The sequence below is a fragment of the Somniosus microcephalus genome, chromosome 30, assembly GCF_052327205.1.
Source record: "Somniosus microcephalus isolate GS21.2 chromosome 30, FLI_Smic_1.0, whole genome shotgun sequence".
Taxonomy (NCBI): domain Eukaryota; kingdom Metazoa; phylum Chordata; class Chondrichthyes; order Squaliformes; family Somniosidae; genus Somniosus; species Somniosus microcephalus.
This window is the reverse complement of record NC_141016.1, coordinates 35,801,046-35,819,544: the sequence shown is the minus strand read 5'-3', so window position 1 is coordinate 35,819,544 and position 18,499 is coordinate 35,801,046.

The window sequence follows — 18,499 nt, the reverse complement described above, 5'->3', positions numbered from 1 at the left end:
GCACGCCGATTCTGTGCTCAATGATGTTCCTGGTCGCTTGATGGCTGTCATTGTATCGTTCATCAGCGGGGGTGATGGGCGCACGGTACTGGGTCATCAGCCAGGTGCAGCAAGGATAGCCCTTGTCCCCGAGAAGCCAACCTCCTGGGTGAGCCGGGGCTTCGAAAAGGTCTGCCACAGAAGTCTGGCACAAGATGAAGGCATCGTGGCTGCTGCCTGGAAAGCGGGCATTGACAGCTGGTATCAGCTGTCTGTGGTCACACACCAACTGCACCTTCAACGATTGGAACCCCTTCGGTTGCAGTAATCCATGTTATTCTCTAGAGGCGCCCGGAAAGCCACATGCGTGCAGTCAATGGTGCACTGGACCATGGGGAAGCCCGCTATTGTTGCAAATCCCATTGCGCGCTCTTGCTGCTTGATCAGGGTGATGGGGAAGGAAATGTACTGACGTCTCCTTTTGAAGAGGGCATTCATGACTTGGCGGATGCAGCAATGCACCGCAAACTGGGAGACATTGCCAATGTCCCCATTAGCGGATTGGAAGGAGCTGGTGGCATAGAAGTTGAGAGCCACTTTCACCTTCACTGCCACCGACAGAGACGTCCTGCTCCTCAGCTGAGGCTGCAGATCTCTCTGAAGCAGGTGGCAGAGCTCAGTGTCCACCTCCCTTCTGAATTGAAGACTCCGAATACACTGCTCCTCAGACATGTTGAGGTATGAGAACTGCTGGTGGAATACCCTGGGAGGGTAAGGCCTCCTGTGCCGGCGCCTGTTGGCCCTCCTCCATCTGGCCATGATTGGCACTCTCTCTCGGTGTCTCTGAGCCCCCTCAATGCAATGGAGAAACACAACGTTTCCACCCATTGCAGCCCCTATAATATATGGCCACTCAAGGCTGTGGCACTGAAAAATCAATCCAACTTCAAAGTTCTGGCTGAAGGCAGAAGAAACTGTGCGAGCGCTGAGTCAATGCAGAAAGCTCCCTCACTCTGTCTCTCTGCAAATCTCTCTCACTCTCACACAGGAGTGGTCCAAAAATGGCTACCACAAAGAAGCCAGGAACAGCCCCTTTTAAATAGTGCCCCCCCCCCACAGCCCCACAGTGACTGGGTACCGTTCCAGTCAACCAGTCGCTGGGAGCGCCAGGCACAAAGTAGGGGCGCACCAGTGAATTTCCGGTTTTGGGCACACCAAGGGTGTTGCACGAAGAAATGACATCAGGATCTGCATGCGCAGCTGAGCGGGCATTGCGGTTTTGCGCTGCCGCAAAATGTCCGCTCAATTTCGCGAGAGGTGCAGGTCACGCCGTGCCCGGGCCCTAGCTACTTTGCACCCTACTTATAGCTTCCTTAAGGCGCTAGCGGCTGGTGCTACCAACTGAATTCCTAAGACTAGGTATTGCATCTAGTGCGCTTGCTTGGGATGGTGCCTTGGGAAGTGCAGCCGGTGTTGTGGGTGAAGGAAGAGTGGACCAGGGTGTCATGGAGGGAACAGTCCTTTTGGAATGTTTAAATGGGAGTGGACAGGAAGATGAGTTTTCTGGTGCGATGTAATATTTAACTATTGTCGAAATTCAGCATCATTCCATCAAAATGAAAAATCAGAGCAGGTGTTCAATAGCAGACAAATGAGATAAGCCTCGAGAGACAACTGCAGAGATCGTTCATTGGACACTCGCTCTCTAAAAGGTGACCTGATTTGTGGATCGAACTTCTATTGGCAATCACTGTAAAAACAATGGAAAATTATCCAAGTATGGAGTGAACCGATGTGTTTAAAATTGTCTCTTGGGACACAATGGAACCGATGCAGAAAGAACTAAAGATAGCAAGGGACAGGGACTGAATCACTGTACTGAATCGTCACTCAAAATCTAAGAAGAACTAAACAAAAAAGGACATGAGCCGAATCACTGCACTGAATTGTCCCTCACGATATAACAATAAGAACTAAATACCCATAGAGCAGGCACCCGCTATTCGAAGCACCAAAATAACACAAGAAATAGGAGCTGGAGAAGGCCATTTGGCCCTTCGAGCCTGCTCCACCATTCAACAAGATCATGGCTGATCTTCTTCCTCAACTCCACCTTCCCGCACTATCCCCATATCCCATAATTTGCTTAGTTTCCCCCAAAATAATTGACCTCTGTCTTGAATATACTCAACCTCTGAGTAGCCACAGTGCTCTGGGGTAGTGAATTCCAAAGATTCACAACCCTTTGAGTGAAGAAATTTCTCCTCATCTCAATCCTAAATGGTCGACCACTTATTTTGAGACTGTGACCCCGCCAGGGGAATCATTTTATCAGATTTACACCTGTCAAGCCGCTGAAGAATTTTATATGTTTCAATTAGATCACCTCTCATTCTGCTAAACTCTTGGGAATATAATCCTAGTCTACCCAATCTCTCCTCATAGGAATATCACATCATCTAAGGAACCAGTTTAGTGAACCTTCGTTGCACTCCCTCGAAGGCAAGTATGTCTTTCCTTAGGTAAGGAGACCAGAACTGTTCACAGTACTCCAGGTGTGGCCACACTAAGTCCCTGTATAATTGTAGTAAGAATTATTTACAGTTATACATTAAGCCCTTTGTAACAAAAGCTAACATACTATTTGCTTTCCTAATTGTTTGCTGCAACTGCATGTCAACTTTCTGTTATTCATGTACAAGGACACCCAGGTCCCACTGAATGCAATAATGTCCCAGTCTCTCACCATTCAAAAAATATTCAGCTTTCTTTTCCTACCAAAGTGGACAACTTCACACTTCCCCTCATTGTATTCCATTTGCAATGTTCTTACCCGCTCAGCCAACCTGTCTATATCTCTCTGTACCCTCTTCACGTCCTCCTCACAGCTAACTTTCCCACTGAACATTGTATCAAACTTTGATACGTTATGCTCAGTCCCTTCATTTAAGTCATTACTATAGATTGTAAACAGCTGAGGCCCAGGCACTGATCCTGGTGGTACTTTTCTAGTTACAGCCTGCCAAACCGAAAAAGTCCCGTTTATTCCTCCTCTCAGTTTCATGTCCATTAACCAATCCTCAATCCATGCCAATATACTACACCCTAGTCCATGAGTCCTATTTTTGTGTAATAACCTCTTGTCTGCCACCTTATCGATGGCTTTTTAAAATCCAATTACACAACATGCACTGGCTCTCCCTTGTCCATCCGACCAGTTACTTCTTCAAGAACATGTAACAGATTGGTCAAGCACGAATTTCCTTACATAAAACAGTGCTGACTCAGCCTAAGCATATTTCGATGCTCTAATTGCCCTGTTACCACGTTCCTAATAATCGATCCTAGCAAAACTACACCTTCTGAGCTTCACATCACATTCAGACTGAAGGTCAACCCAATAGCTTGCTAAAGGTTCCCTGCTGGAGTGATTAGCCTCTCTGAAATGCAAATCAAACCATTTGAGTATCTCTGTAGAACTTTGCTGTGAATTCTCCATATTCCTCTGTTTCTTCTACTAAAGAGACTGATTTGAGATTGTGGAGAATCCAACGGAATTTATAATAATGAGGCACACAAATCCTAGTCCAAACACAACACTATCAATCCCTGCACAATTGATTATCTGAGGTCCTTTTGAACGGCCCCTTTAGATCACTGAGAGGAGAACAGAAACTTTAAGTAGATATTTCAGCTGGTTATCGCTGTCATTTTCTAACATGATATAAAGGCCACTGTACAATAGGTCTGAATGGTTCAGGTCAGCTTTTGTCTGTGTTTTTAATGGCTTGTTTAACATTCAGTTAAAGACCTTGCAGTCTGTGACTGTCAGTAAACGCTGTAAACCACACGCTCTCTCAGGTAATACACTGATTTTAATCAGGATATAAAAAGAGAAAAAGGGAAACACACTAGGTTTAAACTGTAAAATATTACAGTGCTCAGACATAATGGAAGAACTGTCTTCGAGACTATTGAGTTGTCTACATTTAATATGATATTTACATCCAGGATTAAAAGGATGATAAAAACAGAAAATGCCGGAAGTACTCAGCAGGTCAGGCAGCAGCTGTGGAATGACAAACAGAGTTAACGTTTCAGGTCGGCGCCCTCCGCCACTTTTCCTGGCAGGATACATCTCCTTTTCACCATGGACATCCAGTCCCTCTACACCTCCATCCCCCACCAGGATGGCCTAAGGATCCTCTGCTCCTTCCTTGAGCGGAGACCCAAGCAATCCCCATCCACCACCACCCTTAACTTGCACAAATTCTCCTTTGACTCCACTCTCTTCCTGCAAATAAAAGTTGTTCCTAATGGAAACCGTATCGGTCCTAGCTATGCCTGCCTTTTAGTGGGATACGTGGAACATTCGTTGTTCAGGTCTAGTCAGAACCCCTCCCTCACCTCTATTTCCAGGACATTGGTGACAGTATTGGTGCCACTTCCTGCTCTGCACCAGACTGCAAAATACCATCATCCTTGCTTCCAATTTCCACCTCTCCCTCGCCTTCATATGCTTCATCTCCGATCCTTCCCTTCCCTTCCTCGACCTCTCCATTTCCATTTCTGGGGATATGCTGTTTTACAATATCATAGATAAGCAAACTGAGTCCCACACCCACCTTAATTTCACTTCCTCCCCTCCCGCTTCCTGCAAGGACTATATTCCATTCTCCCAGTTTCTCCATCTCTGTCACATCTATTCTGAAGATGGCACCTTCCATACCATTGTTTCTGATGTGTCTTCGCTTTTCCACAACCGATGATTCCCCTCCAACGTGGTTGTCAAGACCCTCGACCGTGTCCATCCCATTAATTGCACTTGTGATCTCACCACTTACCCTACCTCCCACAGCCATGATAGGGTTCCCCTTGTCTTCATCTTCCATCCCACTGGCCTCCACATGCAACGGATCATCCTCTGCCATTTCCGCCATCTCCAGCGTGATGCGACCACCAAACAGATCTTCCCCTCTCCTCCCATTTCATCATTACAAAGGGACTGTTCCCTCCACGACACCCTGGTTCACTCTTAAATCACCTACAACATTCTCTCCCCATCCCACGGCACATTCCCGTGCAAACACAGGACATGAAACATCTGCCCTTTTACCTCCTCCACTCCTACCATCCAGGGTCACAAATACACCTTTCAGGTTAAACAGATATTTATAGAATCATTGAATAGTACAGCACTGAAGGCGGCCATTTAGACCATCGTGTCTGCGTCCGCTCTTTTGAAGAGAAATTCAGTTAGTCTCACTCCCCCACTCTTGCCCCATATCCATGCACTTATTTCCCCCTTCAAGTATGTATCACATTCCGATTTGAAGGCTACTGTAGAATCTATAACCACCACCCTATCAGGAAGTGCATTCCAAATCCTAACCAGTCTTTGCGTAACAAAGTTTTGCCTCATGTCACCCCTGATTCTTTTGCCAATCAGCTTAAATCTCTGACCTCTGGTTATCGATAGTGTTGTATCCATGTGTTAATGGAGACACGGAATGCAGGAGGTAATTTAACAAATGTTTACTGAACAAAGTCTGGAGGTGAACTGAACTATACAAGACGCTATACAGGCTTATATACCCGAGTGGTCACTACCGGTACTACAGTACACAGGGTTTTCAAAAAAAATAGTTTCTCTTAAAGGTACATACACTACAATTCCTCCCCTTTTAGATAAATAGTACATAACATTTTAAGAAATCATTAATTAACATTTTTACAAGAACAATAATCTACACATTTGCTGAAGTTAATCAATTACAAATTCATTCTCCCTGGAGGCTTCCTGACTCGGTCCGGATAATGCCTCGGTTATGTAGTAGGTTCTGGTGGTGTAGTAGGTTCTTTTGGCAAGGTCGATTCGGCTTGAATGCCAGTGTCGTGTTCATCTGGTTCCAGTATCACCGGATCGGAGGTAGATACTATGGGTATCTCTGCTTCCTCATTAGGTGTATAGAGTTGTGGTGTAGGTTGTACCTTTTCGGATGACTCTATGATCTGGTCAGCGTGGCGCCTTATTATGCTTTCTCCAATGTCCACGGTATACATCAGCAGTGCTAATCGTGTGCAAATAGTTCCAGGCTGCCATTTCTCGATACGGTAGTCCCGGGCCAAAACTGGTTGACGTATCTGGAAGGTTCTAGTTGGCCTTTCATTCATGCCTTGAAATTGCCGGTTCTCTACGTCCCTTCTGATGTTTGGCTTGATCAAATCCAGCCGGCATCTTAGTCTTCTATTGAAAAACATCATGGTGGGAGTTTGGTTTGTAACCACATGTGTTGCATTCCTGTACGCAAACAAGAAGTTATCTTCCTTATGTTGTAGATTTATGTCTTCATTACCCATGGCCTTCAAGGCCTTCTTGAGGGTCTGGACAAACCTTTCAGGCAATCCTTTGATGGCGGGATGGTATGGGGCGGACGTGTAGTGCTTAAACCCATTGTTTTTTAAGAACTTCCTGAATTCTTCGGATACAAATTGCGGTCCATTATCAGAACAGAGCTGTTCAGGCAGCCCATTCCTGGCGAATATGGTCCTTAATACTGTGATGGTTTTTTCCATGGAGGTGGAGGACATCTTTATTACCTCCGGCCACTTGGAGGGTGCATCAACCGCGATTAAAACATTGAGTCCATAAATGGACCAGCAAAGTCGATATGTACCCTTTGCCATGGAGATGAGGGCCACTCCCATGGATGTAGAGGGACTTGTGGTGGGGCGTTTTGGACCTTCTGGCATCCTAAACTGCTCCTGGTCATTTCTTCGATGTCTCCATCGATACCTGGCCTCCACACAAACGCTCTGGCTAAGTTCTTCATTTTCCCTCCACCCAGATGCCCCTCGTGAAGCTCCTTTAGCACTTTATCCTGGAGTTTGGGTGGAATCACCACTCAGGATCCACACATCAAGGTTCCTTGGCACACTGACAGCTGTTCTCTTCTTTGCGAGAATGCTGGCAACAGTGGTTCGCCATGTGCTGGCCATCCCTTCACCGTTAAATCATAGACTCGTGAGAGAGTCGGGTCATTTCTCGTTTCCTTTTCAATGGTAGAATTTGTCACTGGTAGACATTCCACTATGGTCGAGTGGAACATCTCCACTGGGTCCACTGTAGGTGCCTCTTCTACCGTTGGCAACGGTAGGCGCGATAAACCGTCAGCATTCCCATGCTGTTCTGTTCCTTTGTATTCTATGTCATATTGGTGTGCCCCTAGGAAAAGGGACCACCTCTGTAGCCTTTCCGCTGTCATAATGGGAACGCCCTTTTTAGGGTTGAATATGGAGACGAGGGGTTGATGATCAGTCAACAAGGTAAATTTTTGTCCGTGTAGGTAATGGTTGGATTTCTTCACCCCCCACACCAGGCTGAATGCCTCCCTGTCGATCTGCGCATAGTTACGCTCAGCTGAGTTCAATGAGCGTGATGCAAAAGCTATAGGCTGCTCCGAGCAATCAGGGAATCTATGCGATAATACCGCTCCCACGCCGTAAGGGGATTCATCGCACGCCAGTCTGATTGGCAGTGATGGGTTGTAATGAGCCAACACTTCCTTGGACGTGCTCAAGCCTTTGCATTTATGGAACGCACTTATACAGTCTTCGCTCCATTTCCAAATTACTCCCGTTTGTAGCAGTGCGTTAAGTGGGTGCAGAACCGTTGACAAGTTCGGTAAAAATTGATAATAGTAATTTATTAATCCCAGGAACGACCTTAATTGTGAGACATTTCCAGGTGCTGGGGCTTTTACGACCGCTTCAATTTTTTCAGGTGACTTATGCAACCCTTCTTCGTTAATGACATGGCCACAATATGATATTTGTTTCTGGAAAAATTCGCACTTGGGGCAATTTGCTCGTAGGCCCCGTTCTCTCAGCCTCTTGAGCACCTGCTCCAAATTGGCAAGGTGCTCGTTGTCATTTTCTCCTGTTACAAGGATGTCATCCAGGTAGCATTGAGTCCCCGGAATTCCTTGCAGGACTTGCTCCATAGCTCTTTGCCAGATAGCTGGAGCTGATGCTACTCCGACAACCAGTCGATTGTACTGGTACAGGCCTTTGTTTGTGTTTATCGTGAGATACTTTTTAGAGGTCTCCTCAACCTCCATCTGTAGATATGCCTGTGCCAAGTCAATTTTGGTGAAACGTTTCCCTCCAGATAGTGAGGCGAAAATATCTTCTATCATCGAAAGAGGATACTGTACCGTATGAAGAACCGGGTTTACAGTCACCTTGAAGTCCCCACAGATGCGAATTTTTCTCTGTTCTTAAGATTTATCATTATTCAACGTTTTCTTCATGACCGGGACGATGGGTGTTGCCCACTCGCTCCAATCTACCTTGGATAACACGCCTGCTTTTTCCAAACTCTCCAGCTCTGCCTCGACTGCTGGACGAATTGCGTATGGCAGCGGCCTTGCCTTAAAAAGCTTGGGAATTGCTGCATCTTCCACTTTTATTGAGGTGGTGGCGCCTTTCAGGGTTCCTAGTTCCTGTTGAAACACTTCTTTGGCGTTAGCCAAGATTTCTTTCAATCGTCCAGGTATGACGTCATCATCATTTTTTTTCTTACTGGTTACCGCCAGTGCCTGAATGGAGTGCCAGTCTAAACGTATCTTTCTGATCCATTCACGTCCCAACAACGGTGGACCACCATCTTGCATAATGTATAAATACAACTTCTGTATTTCCTTGCCGTTGTATACAACAGGCACCCTTATTTTCCCTCTGGGGTACACTTTCTGCCCCGTATATGTCTTCAAGATAATGGATGTGTCTTTCAAAGGTATATGCGGAAATAGCCGCTCGTAATCCCATCGACGTATGATGGTCAGAGCTGATCCTGTATCTAGCTCCATTTTAACTGGGGACCCCGCTATCGTGAGGGTAACCCAAATGGTCTGGTAATCTTCTTTGGCAATTACATTATGTAATTTGAGACAGCTTAGTCTTTTGTTACCGGAGTTGCTATCACTCTTCTGGTCTTTGGAGCTGCTGTCCGTCATCATTTATACCTTTCTGTACTTTTCCTTGTTGACCTTTTTAATGTCAGCGGATTTTTTTCCAGATCGGCATACACGTGCAATGTGTCCCATCTTCCCGCATTGCCTGCATGCTTTGTCCTTGAACCAGCAGTCCCTCTGGTCATGGGTGGGTCTGCCGCAGCGATAACATCTCTCGAAACCCCGTGTCATTTCATGGGTGCCGAGGTCTTGTGGCTTTTGCTGTATCTCTGCAGCTCCTCTTGCTGCTGCTTCGTATGATACAGCAACACTTAAAGCCTTGTCCAGTGTCAAATCTTTCTCAGAAAGTAGTCTTTTCTGTGTTCCTTCGCTTAGGAGACCGCAGACCAATTTGTCTGGTAGAGAATCTGCCAGTCCTGCCCCGAATTGGCAGTACTTTGACAGCTTTCATAATTCGGTGAGGTAATCAGCATTACTTTCATTCTTGTGCTGATTCCTCCTGAAGAATTTGAATCATTCCGCTATCAGCAGCAGTGTTGGGTTTAAGTGCTCCTGTAGGGTATCAACAATCTCCTTAAAATTCTTGTCCATCGGTTTGGCTGGAGTGAACAAATTTCGTAACAGCCCGTATGTCCTTGCGCCCATCAGAATTAGAAGTACCGATGCCTTTTTATCATCCGCTACTTCATTCGCCTTGCAATATACCTCCAGTCTTTCCACATATGTGGTCCAATCCTCTATATCACTATCGAAAGCAGTAATATTGCCAGTCTTAGGCATCCTGAAAATCAAAAATGGCGCCTCCCACGCTGTACCTTCTTCCCTGCCGAGTCAAGATGGTGCCTCCCGCGCTTTCCCGCTGCTGCCGCTGCTGCCAAAGCTGTTCTCCGCGGTTTTTATGTACACATATATTTTAAACAGTTTCCCCGTCACTTGGAGAATCGTTCCCGTTGGACTCTCTGGGACTTTCCCCTCCCTCTGCTTGGTCCGAACGCCGACCTGCTTTGCAGCGCCGGCCGTCTCCTGAGTGCTCCACCCTCTGTCTCTGTTTGCTTCTGCCTTCCGACTCGCTGACCGGCCCCGCTGCAGAGCCACCTGATCGTGCCCCAGCCCGCTGCCCAGGAAGGATCAGTGCACTACCTGCCACCAGCCCGTTTAGCTGGTGAAACCACAGTTGTTTTTTTGCTTCGACCTTTGTCTGAGGAATCGATCTCCTTGAGGTGCTGCCGAATTGCAGGTAAGTTCATTTTTAACTCGTCACCACTGTTGTATCCATGTGTTAATGGAGACACGGAATGCAGGAGTTAATTTAACAAGTGTTTACTGAACAAAGTCTGGAGGTGAACTGAACTATACAAGACGCTATACAGGCTTATATACCCGAGTGGTCACTACCGGTACTACAGTACACAGGGGCTTCAAAAAAACATAGTTCCTCTTAAAGGTGCATACACTACAGATAGTTCTGCCATTGGAAATGGTTTCTCTTCAGTTACACTCTCTAAACTCCTCTTAGCCTTCTCTGCTCGAAGTAGAACAAACCAAGCTTCTCCAGTCTATCCATGTAACTGTAATCACCCAGCCCTGGATCCATTCTAGTAACTCTCTCCTGTAGCCTCTCTAAAGCCTTCACTTCCTTCCTAAATTGTGGTTCCTAGAATTTCATTATACTTTTTTCAATTTAATATACAGTACATTTTGCTCACGATCCTAACTCCTCTACATTAGGGAGACCAAATGTTGATTGGGTGATCGCTTTGTGGAACACCTCCATTCAGTCCACAAGCTTGATCCTCAGCTTCCAGTCACCCGTCGTCTTAATTCTCCGCACTAATTCCATTCTGACCTCACTGTCCTCGGACTCCTACACTGTTCCAGTGAAGCTCAATGGAAGTACGAGGAACAGCATCTAATCTTTCGATTCAGCACTTTAGAGCCTTCAGGACTCAACACTGAGTTCAACTTTTTCAGATCATAACCACTGCTCCCATTTTTTTGCACAGCAGTTGCTGGTAATTATTCTGCTTTTCTCATTCTCAGCTCATCTAGACCCATCTTTTCTTTCTTTACTTGCCCCATTATGACCCCCTTTTGCCTCGCACCATCATCAAATTTGTCATTTAATCACTCCTGCTTTCCACCCTTCCTTTTTTTCTTTCTTTCCTCCCCTCTCCCTTTCCGTGTCTCTGTACTTGCTTAAAAACTGTTACATGTATACGATTTTCTATCTCTGATGAAGGGTCATTGATCTGAAACGTTAACTCTGTTTTTCTCTCCGCAGATGATGCCTGAGGATCGATGAGTGTAGTGCGTTTGATGTAGCCTATATGGATTTTAGCAAGGATTTCGACTATGCTTTGAACAGGTTGGGTGATTGGGCAGACGCATGGCAGATGCAGTACAAAGTAGATTAATGCGAGGTTATCCACTTTGATGGCAAAAACAAGAAGACAGATTATTATGCGAACAGCAATAGATTGGGAAAAGGGGAAGTGCAACGAGAACTGGGTGTCCTTGTGCACCAGCCGCTGAAGGTAATCATGCAGGTGCAGCAGGCGGTTAAGAAGGCAAATGGTATGATGTAATTCATAGCGAGAAGATTCGAGTACAGGAGCAAGGATGTCTTGCTACAGTTGTACAGGGCCTTGGTGAGACCACACCTTGAGTATTGTGTGCAGTTTTGATCGCCTTATCTGAGGAAGGATGTTCTTGCCATGGAGGAAGTGCAGGGAAGATTCACCAGATTGATACCTGGGATGGCAGGAATGACGTATGAAGAGAGATTGAGTCGATTGGGCTTATACTCGCTATAGAGTTTAGAAGAATGAGAGGGGATCTCATTGAAACTCATAAAATTCTAACAGGACTAGAGAGACTAGATGCAGGAAGGATGCTCCCGATGGCAGGGGGGTCCAGAACCAGGGGTCACAGTCTAAGGATAAGGGGTAAGCCATTTCGGACAGAGATGAGGAGGAAGTTCTTCACCCAGAAAGTGGTGAACCTGTGCAATTCTCTACTGCAGAAGGCATTTGAGGCCAACTTATTAAATATACTCAAGAAGGAGTTACATATATTTCTTAAGGGTAACGGGATCAAGGGATATGTGGAGAAAGCCAAAACAGGGTAGTGAAATTTGAAGATCAGCCATGATCTCATTAAATGGCGGAGCAGGCTCGAGGGGCCGAATGGCCTACTCCTGCTCCTATCTTCTATGTTTCTATGTCACGCATGGCAGACTGGTCACGAAAGTAAAAGCCCATGGCATCCAAGGTAATGTGGAAGTTGGATCTGAACTTGGCTCAGAGGCAGGAGACAAAGGGTAATGGTCGAAGGGTGTTTTTGTGACTCAATGGTTGTTTCCAGTGGGGTTCGCCAGGGCTCAGTACTGGGTCCATTGCTTTTTGTTGTATGTATCAATCATTTGGACTTGAACGTAGGAAGTATGATTAAGAAGTTTGCAGATGATACAAAAATTGGCCGTTTGGTTGATAATGAAGAAGAAAGCTGCAGAATGCGGGAAGATATCTATGGACTGGTCTGTTATGCAGAACAGTGGCAAATGGAATTCAATCTGGAGATGTGTGAGGTAATGCATTTGGGGATGGCTCACAAGGCAAGGGAATACACCATAAATGGTAGGACAGTGAGAAGTGCAGAGGATCTCAGGAACTTTGGAGTGCCTGTCCACAGATCCCTGAAGGAAGTGGAACTGGTAGATAATTGGTTAAGGAGGCATATGGGATGTTTGCCTTTATTCGCCGAGGCAAAGAATATAAGAGCAGGGAGGCTATGCTTGAACTGCATAAAACACTAGTTAGACCACAGCTAGAATACTGTTGCAATTCTGATGACCACATTAGAGGAAGGGTGTGATTGCACCAGCGAGGGCACAGAGGAGATTTACGAGGATGTTGCATGGGCTGCGCAATTTTAGATATGAAAAAAAATTGGATTGGCTGGGGTGGTTTCTTTAGAACAATCGTGGCTAAGGGAAGACCTAATTGAGTTGTATATAATTATGAGGGGCCATGATAGAATGGCCAGGAAGGACCGATATCCCTTTGCAGAGGGATCGATAACCAGGGGGCATAGATTTAAAGTAATTGGTAGGAAGTCTAGAGGGGATTTGAGGAGAAATATTTTCACCCCGAGTGTGGTGGTGGACTAGAACTCACTGCCTCAGTGGGTTATTTTTTATTCGCTTATGTGATCTGGGTGTCGTGGGCAAGGCCAGCATTTATTGCCCATCCCTAGTTGCCCTTGAGGAGGAGGTGGTGGTGAGCCACCTTCTTGAACCGCTGCAGTCCATTTGGTGAAGGCACTCCCACGTTGTTGTTAGGTAGTGAGTTCCAGGATTTTGAACCAACAATGATGAAGGATCGGCGATATACTTCTAAGTTAGGGTGGTTTGTGAATTGGAGGGGAATTGGAGGTGTTGGTGTTCCCATGCGTCTGCTGCCCTTGTTCTTCTAGGTGGAAGAGGGTGTGTGTTTGGGAGGTGCTGCCGAAGAAGCCTTAGCGAGTTGCTGCAGTGCATCTTGTAGATGGTACACACTGCAGCCACTGTACGCTGGTGGTGGAGGGAGTGTATTTTTAAGCTGGTGGATGGGGTGTCAATCAAATGGGCTGCTTTGTTCTGAATATTGTCGAGCTTCTTGAGTTGGAGCTGCAATCATCCAGGCAAGTGGAGAGTATTCCATCAAACTCCTTACTTGTGACTTGTAGGTGGTGGAAAGGCTTTGGGGATTCAGGAGGTGATATATTCACAGCAGAATACCTAGCCTCTGACATGCTTTTGTTGCCACAGTATTTATGTGGCTGGCCCAGTTAGGTTTCTGGTCAATGGTGACCCCCAGGACGTTGATGGTGGGGTATTCCATGGTGGTATTGCCATTGAATGTGCAGTCATCAGCGAATATCCACATTTCTAACCTTACTTTGGAGCGAAGTTCATTCATGAAGCAGTTGGAGATGGTTGGGCCTAGGGCACAGCCGTGAGGAACAGCTGCTGCGATGTCCTGGGGCTGTGATGACTGACTTTCAATCACCATAACCATCTTCCATTGTGCTCGGTATGACTACAGCCAGTGGAGCGTTTTCCCCCGATTCCCATTGACATCAGTTTTACTAGGGCTCCTTGATGCCACACTCGGTCAAGTGCTGCCTTTATGTCAAGGGCAGTCCTCTCACCTCACCTCTGAAATTCAGCTCCTTTGTCCATGTTTGGACCAAGGCTTTAATGAGGTCTGGAGCCGAGTGGTCTTGGCGGAACCAAAACTGGGCATCAGTGAGCAGATTATTTGTGATTAAGTCCCGCTTGATAGCACTTTTGATGAAACTGACCATCACTTTGCTGATGAGTGGTGTAGACTGATGGGGCGGTAATTGGCTGGGTTTGATTTGTCCTGCTTTTTGTTGACAGGACATACTTTGGCAGTTTTCAACAATGCAGATAGATGCCAGTTTTGTAGCTGTACTGGAACAGCTTGGCTAGAGGTGCGGCTAGTTCAGGAGCACAGGTCTTCAGCATGATTGCCGGGATGTTGTCGGGGATGATGGGTTGTAGAGGCCGAAACCATCATCACATTTAAAAAGTACTTGGATATGCACTTGAAGTGCCGTAACCATCATGGCTACAGACCCAGTGTTGGAAAGTGGGATTAGGCTGGATAGCTCTTTGTCGGCTGGTACTGACAAAATGGGCCGCATGGCCTCCTTCTGTGCTGTAAATTTCTATGAATCTATGACCTGTTGAGTGTTTCCAGCATTTTCTGTTTTTACTTCAGATTTCCAGAATCTGCAGTATTTTGCTTTTGTATTAAAAGAATGATGTTATGCGAATATATTATAAGATTGAACAGTGTTCCTTTTGCGCTATTGCCAGCGAAAAAGTCCCCTCTCCTTTCTAAACACCCCCTGTAGCTGGAGTAGAATAATCCCCTTTGCCTTACATTGCCCATTAAATTTCAGGTGAGATTTCTGCCTGATCCCTGTGCCCCTCTAACTATATACTGTCTGTCCAGTACATTTCTGGTGAAATTTCATCCTCACCCTCTGGGTATTAATCTGATGGGCGGATGGCACACCCTGTCCAGAACCTGGCTGATTTTAATTCTACTGAAATAATCTAAATAATGAAATGACACACCAGCTTGCTATGGAATTAAACCACTCTACAAAAACGCACCCATTTCCCATCAATACTGACTCTACAGTTGAAATTAATCAGTAGTTTCTGTTCAACGTCCGCAAAAAGGTCGGACTTGCAGTGCAATTCACTTCCATTGATGCAGCTCTTGGAGTTAGAGGCTATTCAGCTGCCAAGGGCCTAAGCTCTGGAATTCCCTTCTTAAGCCACTTTTTTATCATTCGTTTATTGGATGCAGACGTTGCTGTCAAGGCCAGAGTTTATTGCCCATCCCTACTTGCCCATCAGAAGGTGGTGGGGAGCCACATTCTTGAACCGCTACAGTCCATGTGATGAAGGTACTCCCACAGTGCTGTTAGGTAGGGAGTTCCAGGATTTTTACACAGTAACAATGAAGGATCAGCGACATACTTCTAATTCAGAATGGTGTGTGACTTGGAGGGGAACTTGGAGGTGGTGGTGTTCCCATGTGCCTGCTGCCCTTATCCTTCTAGTTGGAAGAGGTCGCGAGTTTGGGAGTTGCTGCCGAAGAAGCCTTGGTGGTTTGCTGCAGTGCATCTTGTAGATGGTGCATACTGCAGCCATGGTCTGCTGGTGGTGGAGGGAGTGAATGTTTAAGGTGGTGGACAGGGTGCCAATCAAGCGGGCTACTTTGTCCTGGATGGTGACGAGTTACTTGAGTGAGTCTGGTACTGCACTCATCCAGGCATGTGGAGAGTATTCCATCACACGCTTTAATTGTGCCTTGTAGATGGTGGAAAGACGTTCGGGTATCAGGAGGTGAGGCACTCGCCGCAGAATACCTAGCCTCTGACCAGCTCTTGTCGCCACAATATTGATCTGGCTTCTGCAGTTAAGTTTCTGGTCAATGGTGACCCCTAGGATGTTGATGATGGAGGATTCAGCAATGATAATGTCATTGAAACATAGGGGCTGTGGTTAGACTCTCGCTTGGTGGAGATAGTCATTGCCTGGCACTTGTGTAGCGTCAAAGTTACCAGCCACTTATCCGTCCAAGCCTGAACGTCGTCCAGGTCTTGTTGCTTGCAGGCATGGACTTCTTCGTTATCTGAGGAGTTGTGAATGGCACTGAACACTGCAGTCATAAGCGAACTTCCCCATTTCTGACCTTATGTTGGAGGGAAGTTCATTGCTGAAACAGTTGAAAATGGTTGTGCCCAGGACACTCTCCTGAGCAAATCCTGCAGCGAAGTCATGGGGCTGTGATGATTTACATTCAACCACCACAAGCAGCTTCCTTTGTGCTAGGTATGACTCCAACCAATCGGGAGTTTTCCCGCCGATTCCCATTGACTTCAGTTTTACTAGGACTCCTTGATGCCAGACTCGGTCAAATGCTGCCTTGATGTCAAGGGCAGTCACTCTCACCTTACCTTTGGAATTCAGCTCCTTTGTCCATGTTTGGACCAAGGCTGTAATGAGGTCTGGCGCTGAGTCGTCTTTGTGGAACACAAACCGGGCATCAGTGAGCAGGTTATTGGTGAGTAAGTGTCACTTGTTATCACTGTCGATGACACCTTCCATCCCTTTGCTGATGATTACGAGCAGACTGATGGGGTAGTAATTGGCCAGATTGAATTTGCCCTGCTTTTAGTGGACAGTATATACCTGGGCAGTTGTCCACATTGTTGGATAGATGCCAGTGTTTTAGCTGTACTGGAACAGCTTGGCTACAGCCACAGAAAGTTATGGAGCACAAGTCTTCAGCACCACAGCTTAGATGTTGTCGGGGCCCATATCCTTTGCTGTATCCAGTGCACTCAGCCATTTCTTGATATCACACGGAGTGAATCGAATTGGCTGAAGACTGGCTTCTGTGATGGTGGAGACGTCAGGGGGAGGCCGATATGAATCATCCACTCAGCACTTTTGGCTGAAGATGTTGCAAACATTTCAGCCTTGTCTTTTGCACTCACGTGCTGTGCTCCACCATCATTGAGGATGGGGATATTCATGGAACATCCACCTCCCTTTAGTTGTTTAATGGTATACCACTGGATGTGGTAGGACTGCCGAGCTTTGATCCGATCTGATGATTGTGGGGTCGCTTGGCCCTTTCTGTAGCTTGCTGTTCCACTTTTTAGCATGCATGTAGTCCTGTGTTACAGCTTCCCCATATTGGCACCCTGTTTTCGGTGCGGCTGGTGCTTCTCTTGGCATGCTTTTCTACACTCCTTATTGAACCAAGGTTGGTATCCTGGCTTGGTGGCAATGTTAACTTTATGAATATGCCAGGCCATGATGTTACAGATTTTGGTGGAATACAATCCTGCTGCTGCTGAAGGCCCACATCTCCTCACTGATGCCCAGTTTTTAGCTGCTAGATCTGTTCTGAATCTATCCCTTTTAGCATGGTGGTAGTGCCACACAACACGATGGAGGGTGTCCTCAGTGTGAAGACGGGACTTCGTATGCACAATAACTGCGGTTGTCACTGCAACAAATACTGTCATGGACAGATGCATCTGCGACATGTAGATTGGTGATGACAGGGTCAGGTGGGTTTTGCCCTCCTATTTATTCTCTCACTACATGTCGCAGGCCCTGACTGGCGAAGATGTCTTTCAGTGGTCGGGCAGCTCGGTCAGTAGTGGTGCTACCGAGGCACTCGTGGTGATGGACATTGAAGTCCCCACCCAGTGTATGTTCTGTGTGCTTGTTTCTCTCGGTGGTTCTTCCAAGTGGTGTTCAATTCGGAGAGGTACTGATGGGCGATAGCTCAGAACTTGCGATCTGTCAAGTTTCTTGTTGACAGATCGTACCCAGCTGCTACAATTTCACTTTTGGTGGCGCAGATTTGGGCTATTTGCCCAACTACTGCCCAGTGAATACCCACCAAACCCTTTAGCCTGGCAAAAGTAGGCGTAAGACCTTCTTTTACCAGCATGAGCATTTAAATAAATGTTAAAACAATGTTTTAATTACTTAAACATTCACTTACTTTTAAAATGAGTTCAGGTTATTTTTCTCCCGTTTAAAAATGTTTAAATTTATTATTCAAAGAATTAAATCTATTTTTAAATGTTTAATTAAAGGGTAATTTAATTAACTTTGAACCTGTGATTATTTTATTTTATTTCTGTGTTGTGAAAATGTATTTATCAGGTGATTCCTATTCTGCTTATGGAGATTCCGTCCGTAAATGGATCAGTTTGCCAACTTTGTCACTGATTGGCCTGGTTAATTCAGCCCAGGGCCGTTTGCGAACAGCCTGCTCCCCTGGGATCCGTGGGCCTTTATGCAGGTGCAGGCCCAGGACTGCGAGAGTCCGAAGCTCCGGAGCCATCAGGTAAGTACGGAGGTTTCTTGCGGTTTGCAGGTGTACGCGGGTGGCAGCAAGCCTGCGACCACAATTTCCAGGCCACTATTTCCTTAT